The following is a 21,997-nucleotide window of genomic DNA, read 5'->3' on the forward strand; positions in this document are numbered from 1 at the left end:
CAAACAGTTCAGGTGCTGGCTGAGATTCTAATGTGCATTGGCTACATTAGGCTTTTATAATGTGTCAGCTAGCCCCTGATAGCTGCCATGTGGTGATAACGATTATTCAGTCCAAGCCCTAAATGAGATGGAGAAAGAGCATGTGTAAAGCGGGAATCCATCCCTGCAACCATGCCCTCATCGCTACACTTGCTCTATTTCCTGGAAAAGGGGAGGATTTGGAGTCCTGGATTATTAACATTGCAAGAGGTCCCGCTCTTCCCAGCCTCGTACCTATGGGTTCCTCAGCACTACATCTCCATCTTTTTGTTTTTCCCAACTTAGTGATGCAGAGGTTGTGGAGCACCTGGTGCAGCTCGCACCTCTCTCTCAAGCAGTGAATGATCCCAGCATCTGCTGGGGAAAATTGGTTGTTTCAGGGCAAATGAGCTGCTGCAGGGCTGATCAGGCTCACCGAAGTCCAGGTTTGCACTCAAGCACCATTATTTTGACATTGTACATCAGGTATAATTTAGTACTGGAGTGTCTGACTGGACTTTGGAGAGAGCCTAACCACCCCGTTCTGCATGTCAAGTTAACTACCCAGTAGTGAGCTCCCCTGGCTAAATGATCGCCCGCTGGCCAGCTGCCACACCACAAAGCTCCCCATACAACCGTTGCAAAAATGGAAACTTGTTATTCTGGAGCTGCCCTGTGAATACCCGTTCTGTCAAGGCTGGAGGGAAATATTTGGGACAGGCAGGCTGAGAAAACAGAGAGGTGTTGGGTGTCCGAATTGATTTAAATGGGCTGCAGCTTTGCGCGGGAGCAATGGAGCTCAGCAGCCAGAGGATGGGAGGCAGCCAGGGCAGGGGGCTCGGGGGATGAGGAGAATGTGCTAGAGATAAGCCTCAGATGCCCGAGAGCATCTTTTGGATGAAAGAACAGAGCATTGTCTGTTCCTACTTGATGTGCGGGGCCTTCCTAACTTCCCCGGTGCTCACAGGTAGCAATTGCCTTCTGCTGCTGGTAAGTCAGTGGGGGGGTCCCCGGGGGCCCTTGCTGGCTGAACTGCCAGGGGACCTGGGAAGTATGAGAGCGACAGATTCAGCCTCAACAAATGACCTTGAGTCAGCTGTTGAGCCAAGGGTGCACCTCACAGAGCAGGCAGGGACTGCCTACGAGTCCTTTGTGAAGACCCTTTTGAGGGTGCTGAGAACTTCAGGGTGCTTCTCCCTGCAAAAGATTCCTGTGTCCCTAAAGCCCCTGTGTTATCCAGAACAGGGGACCTGCTCAAGTGCACCACACCTCCCTTGTTCTAAAGGAAACCAGGCTGGATAGGGGTTAGTGAACACCAGACATGCAACCAGAGTAGAGTGTGCCCAGAAGTCCGGAGCTAGAAAGTGGTACCATGGGATCCCTATCAAGGAAGACGTGACCATGACATAGAATCCCAGGATTAGTCAGTGTGCCCAGGAATCAGGAGCTGAAAAGTGGTAAAATGGGATCCCTTGATAAAGATGTGACCGTGACATAGAAAGCTGGGATCCTGCCAACCTGAAGGAGGTCTCCACCCGAATGCCCTGCTCAAAGCAGAGCCGGCTGTGAGAACAAACCAAATCAGGGCTTGCTCCAGCTGTGTTGTGAAACCCCTCCGGGCAGCCCGTCTGCTTTACTACCCATGGAATGAGCTTCAGCAAACAGAGGTTCCCAATGTTTCTATGCCACCACAAGGCCAAGAAGCGGGACAACACATTCATGAGGCGTGACAGAAAATGCACCACAGTAAGTCAGCAGTTTGTCCTATAACCTTTCCATTGGCCACAGGCCACCCAAATCAGATCACATCAGTTAACATAACACAACTAGCTGAATACACACGATATACACAGGTGTGTATCAGCACTAGCAACTTCTTAATCTGGCCTGATTTTTATGCTTGGGTTGGCAAGTTACTCAGAAAAGATGCCCACATACGTTTTGCCATCGTCCTGGGCTTTCAGAGAATGATCAGCAGGCTTGCCAAGGCCACGGTACTGAGCAGGCGTTGCGCCTGTGTGTAGTGTGCGATAGCTTTAAATCACATCAGAAGTTTAGTGGTCTCAATTTCTCCATGTTGCTCTTGCTGCAACTAGGAGTCTAATGCTACCTTCACACGCGTTTCCAAAGTACGGGGACATTTATGTGTGTTTTTCACTACTCTTTATATGACAAGACCACTTTCCAGGGAAAGCTTTGCCATAAACCCAGAGCGGTAGGTGACTCTTTGATGAGGTGTTGCGTGCGTTGTGTCTGTTTTAGAAAAACAAGAACTCTAACCTCGGGGGAGGCCTGAAGAGTTCAGTCAACAATGTCAGCACCTGAAGCTACGCCACAAAAAGGCTGGTGGGAACCGCTGTGAAAGGCAAGAACGCTGAAGGGTTTAACATGGAATGACAAACAAAGGTTGTGTGGATCACATTCAATTTTTGAAAGCTTCGGATAAGACTTCAGTATGATGACACTCCTGACAGTGTGATTAAAGCAGAAGCAGCAAGAATTCTGCTTCTTTGCCAAACGGGACTTCAGAAAGGGTGTCCTGAGGTGTTTGGGCATCGCATGTTAAAACTGTTTCTTTTCTACTTACTTCTGGAGGGATATGACAATTGTCATACCTGACCAAATGCGAATGAGATGTGTCCTTTCTGTAGCCAAGCCTGTGGAATAGGATAATGGGAAAAGCTCCTTCCTAGCTTCTGTCAACAGAAGGGAAGGGATTCATACTACTGCTTTTGAAAATATTATTTTCCACCGTAACTATATTCTCCTCCACCACGCCCACTTTTGACTCTCATTTAACTATAGACACAGTCCTCAGATATTTTTGTGACTGCTATGGATTCATCATGAACTATGTAGAAAAAAAATCTCCTTTGTTTAACCTTCCAACCTGATGGTGCTGCTCAAACTCAGGGATGCCTTTTGCTCGTGTCAGCATTTCCCCTCCTCCATCTCTCCTTTCTACACAGAGGAGATTTGGTGCCCTCACTCACGTGGAAGCCTGCCGTGCTTACACCCACTCCTGTGGCCTGACACAAACCCTTCCCCAGAAGTTAGCTGGAGCGGTTCTTTCCCTGGGCAGCTCCACCTGTGTGGCCGCAGTGCAGGCGGGCGGCACGCAGCTCAGAGCACCCTGCCACGTTGGAGCTGCTGCTCTGCCAGCTGTGCCGTTACCGGCAAGCCCTCATACTGCTTGTCTGACAGAATGAAATGCAAGCTTTGGAAGACATTTCGAAAACGGCTTGTGAAATTTCACTTGTGAGCCATGTGCAAGTATGGTCTATTTTGAAATCACAAGCCCAAATGCCATAAAATCCAAGCACGGGAAGCTTGTGCGCAGACAGGCGGTATAGCCTGTCTGCCTGTGGATTGGTACTGACACGCATGAAGGGCCTGGCTGTGTCTCAGCCAGCAAAATTAAATTATAGAAATGGAAAAGAGGAAATCTCTTAACTTCCCTCAGCAACTCTGTGCTTGCAGAACAGCAGGTGCAAGTTTCAAGGGCAGGTCAAGGTCACTTTCAAAACGTGGCCCTTCATGTCAGGTTATCAGACAAAGATCATCTATTCCTTCCTAAAAGCCCATAACAACACAGGGTCTCAAAAAAAACTGAATTATCTTGCCTTTGCCAGCATGGAACCTTTCTGTGTCATAAATCTGATGCCCACTTCATGTCAGCACTGCAACACAAACCTGACCCCAGGTCTAAGGGGCTTTAACTACTGCGCGGTAGGTGGGGAGATAGAGACTCGCACACAAGAAGAAAATTGCTATTAAATCCTCCCACGTAGTCTCCCTGCCTGTTCCTTTTTAGGCCTTCTATTGCCTAGCACCAGGATGAGTAAGGTGGCTCGTGGCCGATGCATAAGATTCTCATCTCCCTACTTCACAGCTTCCCAGAGGACATCGTATATCGGTCTGACAGATCCTTTCCATGCTGACACTCTTTGAGGCCCAAGCAAAATCTTTCTGTCCTTTCAACCTAATCAATATCCTTGCTCAACTCATGCTGACCTTTCCTTCCCCTAGGATTTCCAGGCTTTCTCCTTAAAAACGTGAGCTGCATCCAAAGGCCACTTTCCTCCTAAAGAAGGTGGAAATGACCCGGTGGTGTCATCACTGCATATGGTCTCCCAAGGGGAGCATTCTCACGGCTCCTCCCCAGCTAACCTGGCCAGAGCTCTCGTCAGCCTACCAGGAGGCTCAGAGCTGACAAGCTCAGGAGCATATTTCAGGGATATGAAATTTCTGTGTGACCTTGTACATCACAGGAACTTTCCCAGCTTTGCAGTTTCCCCAGAGGTGGAGTTCTAAAACATCCCCTGAAACATTCCCAGTACAGCTGCTCTGAGAGCACTTCCCAGCCCCACCAGGCACGTTCCTTTGGGATTCGCAGTGGCACTACCCCACAGTCTCTCACGAGGAGCAAGGCACCCATTGCCTCCTCGGTGCCCCCCCCGAATGCATTCCCCCAGGTGCAGGTCTTCTCACCTGGTCATATTTCTCAACCCCCTCCCCCCTTGACTGTTCTTTTCATAACTGCTTCTTTTTTCTTTTTTCTTTTTTCTTTTTTCTTTTTCTTTTTTTTTTTTTTTTTGAGAGTGAGCTCTCCCATCTTGTAAACATCATATGCACTTTTCTGCTGCTGTATGTGCACTGTGTATTCAGATATAGTCACACATATGTTCAAGTGTCTTCAGCCTAATAAGTAACCCAGTTTTCTTTACATCCGCCTGATGCTCCCATCCTCACTTACTATACCATAAATCTTGTGCGATCAGCTAACTTAGTTAGAAATACTTTTTATACTTGCTTTTGGGTTAGCAGTAAAAATACTCAACAGTGCTAGACCAAAACCAGACCTCTGTGGGACCACATTATAAACACACATTCCTTTACTGAAGATTCCTCGTTAGCAAATACAGTTTTCAGTCACTTAGCTGGTTTCTGATTTGTTTAATATGTGCCACCGCGTCTTGGCAGAGTCCTAGTTTTTAATCAGAATGCGAAATACTTTAAAATCACATTTTGAAGAAATTGAACCCTATATTAACAGGATTTGCTTTGTCACCCAGGAACACAATCTTTTCAATAAACAACATGAAGTTATTTTAATAGAATCCCTTTTCCATGAAAACTCATTGGCTAACACATTGAATTGCTGTACTTTAACTGCTTTTTGATTGTGTTGCACCGTTATTTTTTCCCAGCATCAATATCACCCTAAGTGACCTGTAACTTCCCCTGTTATGCCATTTATCACTTTAAAATGTCAACAGACTGGCTGCTTAATATTTCATTGGAATCCTTCCAGTTCTTCAAACCCTGAGAAATTAAATCCAGTATCTCTGAAAGCTTCCTGATCCACTTAAAAAAACCCTTGACTGCAAGCAAGCTAGATCTTCTAACTTTAAGATATTTAAACTTTGGTAGTTACTGTTTCACTCGGCTGTGGCTGGGCTGTGCCACATCTCTCAGCACGCTGCCCTCAGCGACAGGTCTCTTTTGGGGCTGCTTTCCAAGTTTTGTTCTCCAGGAATTGCCTGGGCTCCTGGCTCCTTTTCAGAGGAAGATAGTGTTTTTAGTTTTCGGAACTCTCCACATTTTGGTGCCTGATATGATGGTTATGACTGTTTTGACCAAAATTCTTCTAATGAAGTTGTTTTTGTGCAAAATCACAGCTACAGGGTCAAATGTTCTCCAAGGAAGGCCCACATTCTGCAAGACACGTCTTTAGCAGCACATCAGTGTGAACTATGTTTCATTTTTTGCTAACCAAAGGCAATATTTTTTTAAAGAATATTTCTGGGTTTTAATGTTATTTACATTTTGTTTACAATCAGTTGACAGTATGTGGGCATTTGGCATTAGCAATGCAAATACTGAATAAATTAATCTGCTTGGACTTCTTAAATTCATTAAAACAATCTGGCCGACTGAAACTTTACTGATTTTGTGTGTAATCCAGGATGGATATCTTCTATATGTCCTACTGCATGTGTGTGTGCATCTGTATAAACTGTATCTGACATCGATATATTTTGCCTGCATTATCAGCACCGGCAACTTCATTTTCTCATTGTTCTTCATCTTTCTTTTTTTCACTATTCACAAGTCTAGGAGACCAATTCTGGATGCCAACCAAAATAATAATAATAATAATGATGATGATGATAATAACCTTTCTTTCATTCAAATCAACTTTTTTTTTTTACTAGCCTGGTTAGGAAAAGCAGGCAGCGGTAGGTATTATTTTTTAACTCTTATCCCCAAGTATGTCACCAAGCACACAAGCATCTGTCCAGGCTGTCTTCGTCTTCAGTAATCCTCAGGGATCTTCTTGCTAATTTTGGTTAAGACCACTTTTTTGATGGGAAGATTGGCAGATGTCATTCCTGTTACTGCTGCATCGCTGGTGCCAGTGCCTCTGCACTCCAGAGACTTTCCCTAACAAGTTGGTGTCGGGAAGCCAGGACATTCCCTTCTGACAAGCCTGAGCCCCATGGTGCAGCAGGCACCAGCACTCAGCCGAGCCAATACGAAATCTGTATTTTTAATGCTTCTTTTTGCAAAGGATAGCGATTAGGAATTGTTGAAATTATTCTTTATAATTACCATTTTCATAGTAAGTGTGCAATACTGCTGAGCACCTGGCGCACCCGAGGCATTCTTTGAGAGGGTCGAGCAGTAATGCGGTGCCTTTTTTACCCCCCGAAGATGAAGTTCAGTAGCCACGATGCTACCCTGTGTGCCTCAGCCCCTCCGGGCTCTCTTGGGCTCTTCCTTTCTTTTTGCAGTTGTCGGTGCCGTGCGTGTAACAGGAGCCCGCTGAAGCCATGCAGCACTTTCCATTCTCCCCAGCAGCATTATGCACATGCTCTGCTAGCTCAGCTAATCCCTGTATTTCTCGAGAATGGAGGTCACCTCCTGGGAGAGGACTGAAGGGAGATTCCTCCTCCTATGTGGAGATGCCAAATACAGCAACACATGGAGCCAGTTGGTGCGAGTTCATGAACAAACTGTGACACATAAAAAAGGATCTTGCTAGCGGGTGTTCTTTTTTGACATTTCCAAGTCTATAAAATACAAAGTGACTATTAAAATGCAAAATCCAGATCTATTTCATCCCGTGGCTGCTGCAGGGTGGTAACAAGTTGAGAAGTTTTCCCTGCAGTCATTCTGATTCTAGCACTGATCACCTTCCCTGTTTGTTTTCAGACGATGTGGAGCAAAGCAGGGAGGACCGGGCTCCCCTTAGACTAGGAATACGCGGCTGCCTCACTGGTTCTCTGCGCCAACACCCGCCGTGATCTTTTCCTGCAGTGACAGCGTTTTGGGGATATATCCAGGGTAGTTTTCCAACATTCTTCATTGACGTGCTTTGGGCATCACTGCCAATGTCGAGAAAGTCTTCTAAATAAGCACAGATAACAGACCAGCCAAGGCTCTAAGACGAAAGACAAAGGCTTGAATGGGGGGATCTCTGTGGCATGTCCAGCTGGGGTGCTCTGGATAAATCACCAAAGAAAGTGGGAATGGCACTGAATTGACTTCAGTTTCCTTGGATCTTATGTTCTCATGACCTTGAGGAGTTAGAGGGAAGGGGAAGGCAGCTGGTATTTTCTGTCGAGGTCATGAGCGGCATGGATAGGACTCTGTCCCTGGGCCAGCCGAGGGCAGCATCCAGAGCACACACTGACTTCGATACAGCAAAACCCACCACTTCTGCTGGTAAAACAAGTCTCCTGTAAGGTCTGTGCTGCCCCACAGAAGCCCTTAGGAGGACCTTAAAGGAGAAATTTCTCTGGCACGTTTCTCAGTTGCCTGTAGTTCTCTGTAGCTAGGTCTGCAACTTCTGTGTAGCTAGGGCTGCTCCCTCAAGGGCAGAGAAGAGCAGACACTGGACTCCTGAGCATTCTCAGCCTGGGATGTGAACATTTTCCTCTGGAAGGGGCAATGATGTGCTGTGCCCAGCCCCAGGTCTGGTTCTGACCAAAGCCTGGATCTCTGATTTCAGTGACGCAGTCTTCCTGCGCCTTGTCAGCCTGATGGAAATAAAAACCACTTAAGTGAAAAATCCTCTAAATCCTGAATTCACACAAAATCACCATTCTGCTCTTTCACTATTATTCAACGCACTCTCAGCAAACGTTGTCCGTAATCGTTATTTTCATAGCGATGCTGGCAGCGCTGGCTGCTCCTGCCCTTCTCTCTCTTGCAGCACTGACTGGAGCAGCCTTGGCAGAAGCCATTGCAAAAATCTTCTCCTAAATCTTTCTTATCATTCTTAATAAAAGAAGTCCTAGCCACAGCATCCTGGCTGAAGGCCAGGCCAGGTAATTCCATACTGGATTCTTGTAGTTCCATGGAGCGTCAACTAGAGTCAAGGTTCTTCGACGCTGCCTCCGAGTGCCATGCACTCTGACACTCAGCTCATAACAAACTGTATGCTCCACCATCACCTGAGCACCCGCTCCATAATGCTCTCTGCCTTCTTTCAGCGTCACCCCAAGATATGTCACATTTCTATGACTGCATAGATTTAATCCAGAGCTGTAATGTAAATATTTTCCAAGCTTTATGTCCTGTGTTGTGTGCTGATGTAATTAAAGACCTGACCAGAATGCAGCTAGCAGGCACAGACTTTTTAAGGCAACCATGACTCTGAATTTCCTGATATTTTAAAATAAAAGTCTTAACTTTCATGCTATATAATGTTAATCCTCCCCCCCCCCCCCCAGCATTAGAAATATCTTTTACCAATTATCTATTCCTGTCCTCTGGTTCCTCTGATCTACCACGTCTCATGCCCCTGGGGAGGTGGGGAGGTTTCAAGCTCTTATTGAAATTCACCAGATTCCCCTCATGTTCCTGACCCAAGTCACGGCAAATAATTCTACCTAGATGGCAGATCATCGATGCTTGTGCTACATCAAAAACTATGGTGCATGCTCCTGTAAAACAGAGAGGGAAAAGCACTTAAAGCCTTGAAGGTAGGACTAATTTATTAGACAGTAAAGTTGTCAAAATTTTTATGTTTTGTTCTATAGAAAGTTCTGATAGCAACGTTTATTTTGGATGCACATCTGTACGAAATGTTGAAACAGAAATGTTTTTACTGAAAGCAAATTTGTTGTTTCTCAGAAAACGTTTAGCTTCAGCTCAGTTCGATATAACTGTGTCCCCCTTGGAACTGCTGTGGTGCCTCATGAGGGTGATACATCATGTTTCTCTATCAACGAAGTTCCCAGCCAGTGTTCTGTGATGTTTTGTGGCCATCTGACTCTCAGAGTACATTGCAAAAATTTAATGAGAGGAACGATTATGATGCATTATGGGAGTATGATGCCTATAAATTAAAATGTCCACAAAACACATAGTAACTCTTGTGGACATAAATTAAAGCTGAACTGCCCCATCATGAAATGTTTTAATTCAGTTTGACAAACCAAAGTATTTCAATTTAGGCTGAGCTAATTCAAAACAAAGCATTTTATTTTTCCCAATGGGGAGTAAAAAACTCCAGCAAAATGCCATGGGGAAAATCAGAGCTCTTAAAGACTACATTTCCATTCAGAAAAAGATATTCATGGGAAATATCTGACCCCCTACAACACATACCCCATTTCCACGTATTTATATAAGTATATACATAAATATATTATCACAGATAAAGAAACATAGGCCAGGTCTGTCAAATATAGCTTAGTGTGCTAAATATACAGCTGATGATATTTAAATTACAATTTGATGTATAATAGCCAAGTAGCAAGTTGGAGAGAGGAAATCATAGAACATTTATTTCTAATCCCTATAAGGATGGATTTATATGTTGCAAGCTCAGCTCACTAGAAGCTATTTTGCTTAGTTCCTTGGGAAGGGAGAGCTGAGAGGAAAAGATGATGCATTTCGTCTCAGCCTTGACGTGTTCACAGCATTGACAGGCCCTCCATTGCTTCGTTATTCCCCTGTAACACTCCTAGCAATTGGGAAACATCTCATTACTGCTGCACAGCTTTATGGCTTCCCATTTTACAAGAGGAAATTTGTTTCCCTGAGACAGAGCCCTGCTATTGCACCGTGGCAGAAAGCTCGTGTTCACGCATTGCTGGCAAAGGCCTGCCTCCACCTTCTGTGTTAACGGTGTTTACTGGGAAAGATTTCACTTAACGGGAGCTGCGAATTCTTTCGGTTTGGGCTCACAGAAAAGACATTTCCCATTTTTTTCTGAATGATTTCTGTTTCCTGCAGACCAAAATTCTGTTTATGCCCCAAAGCATGGTGCTGGTCCCAGGAATCTGTGCCATCAGTGGCGGAAATGTGTAAACAGCATCAAACCCAAGCATCTCACAGTTTTTAATGAGATTTCACCATGGGAAAAGTATGAAGTTACACTTTTGTTATTCTTTTTTCAGGAACTGTGAGTCATTGCAAACTGTTTTGGACACAAAATAACGGCAAAGCAGCTTTAAAAACTGATGGCAGCCGTTCTCGCAGTGGCATGGCTCGTCGCTTGCAGCTACCAGGCGGTTTCTGTAAGAAATGCGGTGTTAACCTGCCCTGGGATGCAAGAGCTGCATCAGCTCTGCTGGCTGCATCCCACTGCCCCCAGGAGCCAGGACCCCCACAGGAGGGGACGTCGCTGGTGCCCAGCTGAGCCGTAGGGGTTGCAGGCAGCAAGGGCTCACAGGGAAGGGGCAGACGAAGGGAGCCATGTCCGACCTTCCCCATGGTTTTCTGACCCCACCTAACTGGGATCGCATCTGACTGTGCCATAACGGCTTGTGACTTGAGTTGCTCCTTGACAAGCAAACCAGACCGCTCATTTTCCACTCCTCATTTTGCTCTTTCAGCTGTGTGGTCTGACTTGCTGCTCCGCCTCGGCTGCTTGCCTGGTGTTATCCATCCTTGTGACCTTTCCAGAGTCTCTGCTTTCCAGGATGTGTGCCCACTCTCCCCAGGTTGGGGACAGCTTTCTCTTTGGTGCCGCTAGATGCGTGCCCTGGCATTTGGGTTTATTCAAGCCTGGGTTTGCTCGAAGGGTCCTGTTCCACCAGGTGATCAGGACTGTATCAATAGTATGAATCAGTGCCCCCCTCCTCCCCATCCTTCACTGCACCACCAGCATTGTCTTCCCTGCAAACTGCGTCGGCTACGAGTTTGTACTTGTCACAGCATCCTGAAGTGATGGTCTTTGTCCCTGCTGGCTGAGATTGCACGTCTGCCATTTCCACTCCAAAGCATCACCGTAGAATATGAGCAGAAAATAAACAAGTTAACAGCTGACAAAAGAAGCTGGAATATTGCCTCTGGAAGAGGAGCAGCAAAACACACTGTATGGTAAAACACAGGGTGAAAACACTCCAGGAGATGTGTCTATAGCTTCTGTACTCAGTCAAGGTTGCTATCAGCTTTTATGTGCATCAGGGCAATAAGGCCCTGTGAAACTTCCAGAGGGACACCAGCATCCAGGGGGAGACAAGTCTGTGCAGTGCAGGTCGCCTTTCCGTGGAGTCCTGAGCCCTTGCTACATGACAGCATCACCATCTGTAGCTGCAATTTTGAGCTACAAATAGCATGAAACATTTTTTCCTTCCTCTGTGCCCGCTATGCCATTCACGCCACCAATGTCCTGCTGCAGACCCATCCAATCCTTATCCCGATTACCCTCCTCCTTCCCTATATTTGTGCCAGATTTATTTTGAGCCCATTTATGTGAGCCATTAATCATAGCGTGGTTAGTCATTTAAAAATAAAAAGAATTACTGGTCTGTGGACGTGACAAGTCATTTCCAGCTACTGAGCAACTTGGCAAGGTTTGGGGTTTTTTTTTCCCTCTTTGGCTGAAAATATTCTAGATACACCAGGGAGGTTTTTTATCCATGTGTTTGTATATGTAAATGTGTCAGAGGGGGGGAGATGGGAAACAGCCAACTCTTGAGCAGTTGCTAAAAGATGACACTTTGTAAACTATGTTGATAACCCTCTGTTGGAGGAATAGCAAAAACTTAATTAGTACTGAAATACACGAGGGGAAGTCTTACTTTCAGAGTTCCAGAAGGAGCCTGCAGGGACGTCTTGTCCTTAACTTGTGCAGAAGTACAATGGCTCCACGGGAAGGTGAGAGGCTTGACAGGGAATAAGGTGACCCACCGTTTCCCGTGACTTGGCTTCGCTCAGTCCGCACAAAAGTCTTGTTGACTTCTAGGAAGGACAAAAATCAGGCTTGTAATTTCTGGGATCTAAACTAAAATGAAGAAGTAAATGGTCTTGTCATCTGGGAAAGGACGGCAGCTATGAGGTGTCCCGGATCAGTTTGCTACTGACTCCTGGCGTAATCTCGGGGAAAGTCATTGAACCTTTTTGTACTTCACCCCAGTGCTGGCAAATGGTAATAGCAGCAGCAGCTGGGACACAAATAGCTTTTCCACCTTGTCAATAGTTTTGCTTTTAACATACATTGTGCTTTTCACATTAAGGTGTGTCAAAACCCTTTTAAAATTACTTAAGAAAGGACAGAGATGGTAGATGAAATAGCTGGTAACAGCATGCTAGGATCATGTGTGAGGGGCTCAAGACTAAGTCAAATGTCTGACAACACAGACACCTGAGCTCAACTCTTCTTCTTCAGATGTTAACCCCTTAGCTGCCAGGCCCTCGGCTATCCTAGGTCAGGCCAGCCCACTCTAGAGTGGAAGAGACCCTTCTTCTTTCAGATAAAAATCTTCCATTAAAAATAGTTCTGGCCCTTCAAAATTTGTAGTTTCCTGATAAGAAGCTGTTCTATCCAAATATTTTTCCCCATCCTACATAACGTTTTGCAGTTTTCACTTTGGACCAGTCTCATCTGGTGTGTTGGCTTTTCGATGATGCTTCAGTTGAAGCGAATGGAAAACAGACCATAAACTCTTCGCGGCGTTTAGGTATTGCGCTTAGCTGAGGAGGAGACTCCATTCTTGTGGGAAGTCCCTTGGGTTTACTGCAGAACACGAGATAAATAATGAATTAGTAATGACAAAACAAAACAGCGCAAGCCAGCTGCTGAGAGCCATATGGCAGCACTGCTGTGGATGCCTCTTCCACTGTGTGAAAAGTCAGAGATGGCATAGCTGAACAGGAAAACACGGTGAGAAAATCTTTGTAGAGCATCATAGAAAGAAGCCTAAAAATAGCCCAAATCTCCTTTCTCCGCTTGTTTAAATAAATCATCTTTCCAAGGAGAAATGACACTTTGCAACCTCACAGCCATATTTATAGGAGGTGGTAATAATTCGCAAGAATGGTCTAAGCTGGGAGGGAAGTAATTGATCTAGAGGGGCACGACAGATCGGTGGTGACTGATTTAAACTGCAACAGGGTGAGCTGAGATTAAAGAGCAGGGAACTTTATAAAAATGTCAGCAAAAGAAAAGGTTTTGAGGAGGTGCGAAGGATTCAGGGAGCTTGGGATGCACCAGCTCAAGGCTCGTGATCTCTCCTGACATAGGGCTTCTCCAGCAACCCAGACATCACTCCAGGGGGTACTTGCAGCCCTGTGGGATACTAAGGACATATCCAGACTACTTTGGGTGATACTCTGGCTCTGCCTCCCTGCACAAGGGGATGCAATGTGGCAACACCATGGAAAACCACCCTGTGACATCCAAGCCTTTGAGAATCTGCCCTTGGGCTACCCAGGGAAAGGCTTCTGAGCCACTGCTGTTGGTGTGGTCCAGACTGTCAGCCGTCAGAGCTGAGCAAGTGCCCCAGCCGTAGCCAGCCAGTGCCAATGCAGTGTGGAGAAGACCATTACCTTCAGGAGGCTCCATCGCATCTCCGCCCCATGCAGAGCCACACGGGTAGTTGTTCTGGGCTGGGATTCCCAACCCTTCAGCAAAACCACTTCAGTAAATCAGACGAAAAGCCACCCTGCATGACACACCTCTCTGTGAGTGTCCCATTCCCTGGAGCCTGGATAGCTCCGAACATTTCTGCTAACAAACACCTCCCTTGTTTCCAATTGTTATTCTTATTTTATTGTTATAATTATTTATAGAATTACAAAAATTATATATATATATATAAAAATATATAACAATAATATAGTTATTGGATGATAAATGAAAGGAAAACAGCCATGCCCAGGGAAAGGAAGCCCACAAGGAATTTTGAATATGAGTGAAATACAAGTGTCAGTGTATCATAGGGTGACAAGAAACACTGCTCTGAGCCACACGCATCTGCCCCCTTTCTGTTTTCTAATGCCCCCCTGGGCTAGCTGATGGCATCATGCTTTCGTAACTGCCTCACGTTTTCAGGCTGTCAAAGGAAGAGTGCTGAAGGACTCATCAATTGTAATGGCCAAAGGAGTTTTCTTTTGTGACAAGAACCATTTATCAAGCCTATTTCTAAGATGGGGAGGTGGCTAAAGACAAATCTGACTGTATCTGTTAAAAACATTCAGCTTTATTAGAAATTGTTGCTAGAGCACAAGCAATATTTTATAGCCTGTAAAACCATGCCTTCTGGAGAATTTCAACAGTGGGAATGTTCTTCTCTGTGCTTTCATGCCCTCCTGCTACACATGTGGGAGGGAGAAGGAAGTTATCAGGGATCAGGGCATATTGAAATAGGCATAAGAAAATGCCTGCATCTCTCCTGCTTGCTTTCTTTATAGTGCTGTGTGAATGCTGCCTCTTAGAGATCCTCAGCCTCTCCCAAGTTTCATGGCTGCCTCTGTTTGAGAAATTAAATTGCTGCTGTGGCTGTTACCTCCTCCTCCTTCATTTTCACTCCCAGGTCCGGCTCAGCAGAGGGATGAACGGAGTGAACACAAACGTTCACCATCACAGCGGTAAAACCTTTTGAAGAGGTACAAGAGTGCCGTACTTCAACCACACCATTTTTTTGTCCTGCAAACAAGCCCGCCAAGCTGAAGGGCCATGTTGTTTTGGGAAGAATGGAAGACTGGAGCTGGTCATTGGAGAGCACGGCAAAGGTGGCATTTCTGTCAGTTTAGCTGGTCCCTCAGAAGAGTGCTGCCCAGGCTGATGCACTCTGGGGTTTCCTGCTACCTGGTGACGAGAAGAAGGCAGGCTAGAAGAGATGGATCCATCTGCTTCATTGGAAAGTTCCCTGCACCCTGAAAAAGGATGGGACAGAGTCCCTTGTGGGAAGGCAGTCATGTGCCGGCCAAGGCTGGAAGCAGAAACAAACTCCTGCGGACTTCCTCTGTTATCGGCCAACTGTTAATCATGTTTGGAGAGACAGCCCCAGCTTGTGCACAGCAGATAGGGTGTCTTGTTGCCACTTGGACTTCTAAGAACCCACTCTGTTGTGGCAAGCACTGGCCATGATTAGTGCTAACCATACCGTGAAGTGGTTGCAAGCTGAATTAAAACATGTCATATGCACAGCCACTAATGTGACTATTATGGATTTTGGGGAAGAGAGTGAAGAAAAGATCAAATATAGCACAAGGGAATCCCTGAGAGACGGAAAGACTCAAGCATTTGTATCTCCCAGCTGGAAAACTGAGCTGTTGAAAAGAGACTGTGGTTTTAAGGAAGCTCACTGGATAAAATCTGACAGGGCGATAAAAATAGTTTGTGTTTTTGTTCCATCTCCAGCAGCACCCATGTTCTTCCCAGTACGGTCTCAGCCTCCATCTGCCTGCTCCGGGGCGATCCTTTCATTGTGCCACCTGTCTCAGAGTCACAGATGTGCACAGAGCTGCTCACCTTCTGCAGCAGTCTGTCACGGCAGCAGCATCCCTTTACCTGCATTTATCTGAGTGACGGCCTCTGCCCTGCCTTTCACAGCAAATGCCTTTAGACACCAATCCAACGCCCAGCGGCGACACCTGGGGTTAACCTCAAAGGCGATTGGATCAAATTGTCAGGGTAGGATTCAGCGTGTCTAATTTCAGGTGTCTGCAGGGAAGTGGTTTATGACTCAGTGGGTCGCCCTGGGTCTTCTTTACAGTCACAAAGAGAAATAAACACTTTCAGGATCTGGTCTGTTTCACTCATTTTGGATGTCTGCATTACAATGAGGTAACTAGCATTTTGTTAAGGGAGACCGTGCGCCCAGACATGTAACTCTGAGAAAGATGCCCACAGCTGGTCAGCTGCATCCCACCCGTTGTGACTAAAGGGAGAGAATCCATCATACTCCCTCACACTCAGAACTCACACTGCCCGAAGCCCTCTGCCAAAACTTGGTGAGACAGTAGCATTACGTGGTTCTCTGTTACTCCTTGAAACCCGAAGAAATCAGACACTGTAAGTGCAAGGAAGTCTGTAGTGCTGCGTTGCCCCTACCACACACGAGCATCATGCAAATACATGAAGTAGATGAAAGCCCAGCTCCCACTCACAGCTTCTGCCCGAGGCTTCAGGCCCTTAATTCACCCACTAACTTAAAAACGTCACAAAAGCTCTGTTTAATAACAATGGAAACAATAAAGGAAAAGAAAAAAGCCAGGATTTGCTAAGAAATATAGTTCAAATTGTTCTTACCAGAGCACAGGCAATTTTTTTTGCTGAAGCAAGGCAGAAAGAACCTACAGCTAGTATTTAAAATACCCCAAGCAACTGAACGGTGCTTGACCCAGCAAGATTGCAGCTTGAGGTTCCTGGCAGCTCATTGCCTAGAAATGGATTAGGTGCAAATATGAAAATAAATAGCTTATTTTCATTGCAAGGAGCAAAAGTGATTTTATGGAAATTAGTTGAGTTTCTTGAAATTCTTCCATTTCCTACAGTAAGAAGTGATATTTGGAGCAACAATATGTAGCATTTGTAGCACAGTAAGTAGTTTTGCTGTAAATTTGCCTAGAAGATTATGTGACGGGAAAAACAACAAAAAATATATCTGTATTGAATTTGACAGGCAGGGACTTTTCCATCTTCAGTGACTCCAATTATTTCACTTGCATTTGATCAGAATGAAAAAAAGCCATGGAAGACTTAAAATTGCCTAAACCCTCATGTCTTCCAGCAGTTCTGTGGAGCGTCTCTAGATGCTTATAAATCTGACCATCACTTCAGTGTTTAGCAACCGGGGATTTGATGATAACATGTAATTGTTGGTTCATTCTGGCTTGTGGCACCGGATAGTTGTGGTCCACTCTGGTCTAACTAACTTTGCTACATCCTGATTTTTTGCTGTTGTAGTTCTTACACTACCGGTTGCTAAATAAATGGAATCCTCAGTATATTCAGCCCTGAACAGAAGCATAGAATCATTGAGTATCTCCAGTCGGAAGGGACGCATCAGGATCATTGAGTACAACTCCTGTACAGACCATTTATTTATATAGCGGGCTCGATTCTGTGCTGCCTCCCACCTGGAGGTGACGCCGCCTCTTGGAAATGGAAGGAAAGCTGTGAACGCCGCAGGTGCCTAGGCTGGTGCCCCAGGCAGTGCACACTCCCACATGTGCACACACACGGTTCACACCATGAAGAAGAAAGATAAGCAGCCCACATACGTCGCACACTAGCCATCCAACTGTTCGTGTGGGAAGGAGCATTGCAGGTGACAGTAAATTAGAGCCGAGCTTAAATTTTTGGGGGTGGGGGTGGTGTGACAGTGCACAGGATGGAGGGAGCCTTGTAGAGTGGCACTGGGCTCTACGAGACCCCCCCAGCCTCAACCCCGAGAGGTACCTGTGCTCTGCTCTGACCCCCCAGACGCAGCAGCGGTGTGCGCCATGCTGGGTTTGCTGTGGTGATGCTGAGCCCAGCCCCAGGGCCACCGCTCCACCTTGGAGACACGGGGACTACACGCACCGCTGAGTCAGCTGCTTGCTCTGGCCTTTAGTTTAAGACCCACAGAATTAAAGGTCTCTCCACGGTGTTGACAGCTGGATCTGTTTTGGTTATGACTACCCTCCAGCGTCACACTGCTGCTCTGATTATTCCGACTAGATGACGCGAAACAAAACTCAGCTGAATTTTTCAGACTCCAAAACAGCTTTGCGAAACCAGAGTGCCCCTGCCACACAGCCTTGGGTAACTACCATCAGTCATCCTCAAGAACCAGCTTCAGACAGCACCGTCTGTTTGATACGCCCATTCCAAACATCAGGATTTATTCTTGGGATAATTTTTTACTTTACACAATACCCTGGGCCTGTATTAAAGGACTCATTGTTAGAGCCCACAGGACTCAGTAAACATGTCCCAAGCTTCAGCTTGCCATTTTAAAGGAAATAATGTCAATTATATAGATAAAACGAGGAAAAATTGCCTCACACTTCATCTGCCTATGATTAACAAACCATACCCTGAGCTGAAGCTGGAGAAAGGGCATCATCCAGCCTGGCTGTTTTGGGAGCTCCTGGAAAGGACATCTGTCTTGGAACCCCTGCGTAACACTCGGCATTGCACAACATTGCTCCGAGTGCTCCTCGATGCAGGCACGAGTGGCACAGCCACCCCTGCCCTGCCAGCCTGGACCCCTGTGGATCATCGTGCTGAGGCTCTTTCCCCATCCTGCACCTCTGTGGGAAGCTGGTGTGGGAGGTGCTGGTGCACTGCAGCCGAATGCACCCGCTGCCTGCAGCCAGCTCTGCCCAGCACGTGTGTGCTGCGCTGCCTCTGGCGCTGTGCAGCCAGGCATGCGGGCATGAGGGAGGGGGATGAAAAGCAATTGCAGCAGAGTTTGCTGGCAAGAGGAGTGCCACAGGCAAAAAAGGGAAAGCACACCAAAGATGTAGGGGGCCGATAGAGCAGCTTGTTTTACTGAGCGGGAACTAAGCCAGCTTCAGGCTCTCAGGTCTTATTTTTAAAGAAATTCTGCAATGCCACTGAACAGGACATGCAGCGAGAACCACGGTGTTCTACCCCATCTCCGCAGCACTGCCTGCCTTCCAGGTGAAGCAGGCAAAAGCAGCTGATGCTCTTTGCAGCGAGGCATGGATCTGTGGGAGATGAGAATGGCCCCAGATGGAGGGACCTTCAGAGTGAAACTCTTTTCTTTAGCCTGTCTTGATGAAAGGAAGAGAAAAAAGAACAGAAAGAAAGAAAAGAAAAAAAAGAAAAAAGAAGGGAGGGAAGGGAAGGGAGCAAAAGACAGATAGACAAGGAGAAAGGCAAAAAGCAAGCCAGGAAGGAGGCAGGAGAAACTGGAGACAAACGATATAGGAGAACTGAAGGGGAAAAGGTGAGAGGAAAGATTAATAAATTTTATTAATATAAAATATAAGTAGAAAAGCCTGTAAGCGTGATGACCGAACTACGTGCCACCTTACTGGTTTGGGAAGAGTTCTGCATAAAAGAGTAAGTCTAATTAAAGCCATGGGGGACAGGTAACCCCCTCTAGAAGGAAAAAGAAATTGGAAGAAGGTTTCCTTGCTCATGGCCTGTTATGCTGGTTCTCCTTTTCCTCAGCTGTCCCAGAAGCTTACGTAATGGTCATTGTTTTTACTCACTTGTGCTCCTTCACAACGTAAACCAGAAGAGTGAGTTTGCCGTACAGACAAGGGGAGAACTTTGGGCCACCCTGAAATTTTGCCATCTCCAGTGAAGAAGGTTGAAATAGTGACAGAAGCTTTACAGCACCACACAGGCAGAGAAACAAGACACTCCATCTTGGGGAGATGACACATACCACCTTCTAGGCTTGTTATTGATGTCCTATCAGATACAACCCCATCGGATTATCCTCGCAGGAATAGTAACATGTAGCACAGAAGGTGCAAACAGTCATTTTAACTCAGCACAGGAATACATGCACTCACACACTACACGTTTTGAGGATGTTATCATGCAGAAGGGACACCTACCAACTAAGGAGAGGCATAAAGCATTTGTAGCCTTCTCAACACATGCCTGCCCGTGGTATTTTTATTTACAAACAAGCTACTTCTTGAAAACAAAGTACCGAAGCTCAGACAAGTATTTATTGGGCACACACCTACTAAAATGCTGCTTTGCTGCCAAAGCGACCAGACTCAGGATGAGAGAAGAAGGGATGAAAGTCAAGAACTTTTGAACTGAAGTCCTTGAAAAACAAAGACTCATGAAACCACAATGGCTCTGAGTAAACGTCTTATGTGAATGGTGGTTCTTGCCACTGGAAAAGTACATCTAACATCAGCAACAAGGAAAAACATGCATGTTTTAAACAAACAAAACCCCTCCAAACCCACCCCAAATCCTGCGTGATGCTGGAATGCAATTACTTGGGTATATACCCCCAAGGAGCTGTTTTGATCAGCCACTGGCTGGATTACGTGTTCTCAAATAAATAAATTGTATGCTTGTGACTTTCTGTCACTTCATGAAAACAAAGTTATGTAAAAGCCAGTTATTTGCAGCATAACCTTTCTGAAGAAACCTCAGCTGATGTCAGGTAATTATTTGTCACCCGAATCTAATACTTTCCTCCCAGTGCCAAGTCATTTTCATGGGATCTGCAGGGTGTGATGTGGATCAGAAATACCTTCACCATCCGTCACTGCTGAAAATCACTGGAGCTGGACCCATCTGCCTGTGTTTACGCAGCAACCAGAGTTGCGTTGCTAATGCGAAGGTCGTCCCATGTGAACCCATCAATCAGCAAGCTGGCATTTTCAGCCCCGTACCAATATCAGAAATAAGCCCAGGGGATCAGCTTTTAACCCTTTACTGGGTCCAAGTGGCCGGACACCTCTCTCCTCCGTGGAAGTGATTTTCAAAGTCAGGTCCAAAGCGACCTTCCGTACACAAGTGGAACGTGGTGCCTATGCGATACCCGTGACCTGCCCATCCCAAACCGATGGACCTGTTGAATACATCGCGACAGAGGTCGTGTGGCTGACCGAGCTGCAACTGCTGGAGTTCAGCATCAAGAAAACTCCTACAGCATATGTTCTAAACTGATCGCTAAGAACACAGTTTAAACATTTCAACTCAAAACACAATGTCACATTTAACGACAAGTAGCTTTTGATTTCCTGTGAGGTTTAAATGGTTCCTGTATTTGTTTATTCCTAATTTGCTTTTCTGGGGAGGTCTGCAACAAGATTATAAATGTAGTCAGCTGCTCAATCATACTTTAAGGTAACGTGCTACGTGCCTTTTTGCTTTGTACAGACCCATGCCTTCACGCTTTTTTTGCGATTAAAGTTAGCCAGACTAATTAATTAAAAAAAAATATTTCTATTTCTAAATTGTCTGCAGACCGACTGGGATTTCCACTAATTTCTTTCTTGTCTGAAATTGTTCAATGGATGCTTTGTCCAAGCATAGCTTGGACCGTAAACTCTTCATAACTGACCTGCAATGACTGATCCAACCACCTCATGTTCCCAGTACTGGGCCTGGGGGACTTGTGTGACTGTGTGTGGGTGGGAGCCCCAAGCAGAGAAGAAAAGATTTTGAAAAAGGTATGTGCTACAAAGATTCACAATTGCTAGCCCTGAAGTACCTTAGCTTGGAGCTTATGGAAAATAAATATATCTAAAAAAGACAAGACCTTCATGTACTACTGAAGCGTATCCACCCCTGGGCCATAGTTCATAATAATAGTTTAAATCTCCCAAGTTGTTGAGGTCAGAGAGTGAAAAATATCAACTGAAACCAAGGGAGTTGATTTTGATTGGGGGCAATCTACCTCCTCCGGGTCGACCCTGGCCTGGATGCTGACTTTACAGAATTTTAACCTTATGGAAGTGTCCTGAAGCATTCAGTTCAACAGTTGAGGCAACACAGATTATAACTTGAGCTAACAAAAGCCGGTCTTTTAAGAAGTTCAACCCTATTGCGTTCACGATGTCTTTGTGGGAAGACTGTTAACTATGAAATAATCCATAGCATTTCCCTATGTATCCTAGGTTATTTCCCCACTTTTTTTTTTCTTTTTTTTTTTATTTGGCTGGTTTTGGTTTTTAATAAAACTGTTTTAAAGCAGATACTCTTAAACAGGGTTTATAATAAAAAAAAAGAAGCGGTCAGTTGAAAGTCACCTTGTTTTGAAAACAATAAGGCTGGTTTTAGGTGAATCAATTTTCT

General features: G+C 45.6%; 1 long non-coding RNA gene across 1 annotated transcript in view; it reads right to left on the reverse strand.

Annotated features, from left to right (window-relative positions):
* The window catches only part of LOC308065308, a 40,860-nt gene extending 26,787 nt beyond the window's left edge, over window positions 1-14,073 (reverse strand). The window contains exon 1 of the long non-coding RNA XR_013928737.1: window positions 1-14,073. This exon is cut by the window's left edge and continues 20,809 nt beyond it. This is a non-coding gene — a long non-coding RNA (uncharacterized lncRNA).
* Window positions 14,074-21,997: the final 7,924 nt, after the last annotated feature.

The sequence above is a fragment of the Falco punctatus genome (genome assembly GCF_963210335.1).
Source record: "Falco punctatus genome assembly, chromosome: 6".
NCBI lineage: Eukaryota > Metazoa > Chordata > Aves > Falconiformes > Falconidae > Falco > Falco punctatus.